The sequence below is a fragment of the Arachis ipaensis genome, chromosome B06, assembly GCF_000816755.2.
Source record: "Arachis ipaensis cultivar K30076 chromosome B06, Araip1.1, whole genome shotgun sequence".
NCBI lineage: Eukaryota > Viridiplantae > Streptophyta > Magnoliopsida > Fabales > Fabaceae > Arachis > Arachis ipaensis.
In genome coordinates, this window is record NC_029790.2 from 1,780,926 (window position 1) to 1,781,621 (window position 696).

Below are 696 nucleotides of genomic sequence, written 5' to 3' on the forward strand. Positions count from 1 at the left end.
GAGCTCTGTTTCTGTTTTCTATATTGAATCAACCACCTTCAGAAGTCTATGAAAAAGTTTAAAATTTAAAATTCTGTTAATTTATTAACATAATTTAAAACTCAAAACTCTCTTGTAGAAACAAGAAAGTCGTTGAGACGGTTATAGAAAGAAAGAAGAACGGACAGTTTGTTATAACACATAACACACACTCACTCATGTCATGTGTGTCACCCCTTATCTATGAAGAGAGCCACTGCTGGCTTGTTTGAAGTGATTATATATAAGGAGGAAGTTAAAATAGTATTAGTGAGTGATAAGCAAAAGAATTGGGATAAATAATTAGAAGAATAGTGTTAAAGAAGTTTCTAGACATATTGGGAGGAATACTATTAAACTATTGAACCCGGTTTCCACAAATAGCAAGCAAGTGGATGAGTGAGAGAGAGGGGTTTCTTGGCTTGGAAAGTTCTGGAAGTTATAGAAAGGTTAGCACACGGTGATGACTGTGGGGGAAGGGCTATTATTTTATGGCGTGGGGTTCACATGTTATTAGATTATTATCAAACAAAAGTGGTTTTGGTTTTTCTTTATGGTTTCGCACACAGATTTTTCTCCAATATTTCCTCTCATTTCTCACAAAATTAAAATTGGATCACTACTTTCAACAAAACATCTTCGTTAATGTCATACTATCAGCAAAATTTATTGTCTTGA

General features: G+C 33.8%; 1 protein-coding gene across 3 annotated transcripts in view; it reads right to left on the reverse strand.

Annotated features, from left to right (window-relative positions):
• The window catches only part of LOC107645210 (heat stress transcription factor A-6b), a 26,871-nt gene that overhangs the window by 7,362 nt on the left and 18,813 nt on the right, over nt 1–696 (reverse strand). The window lies entirely within an intron of this gene.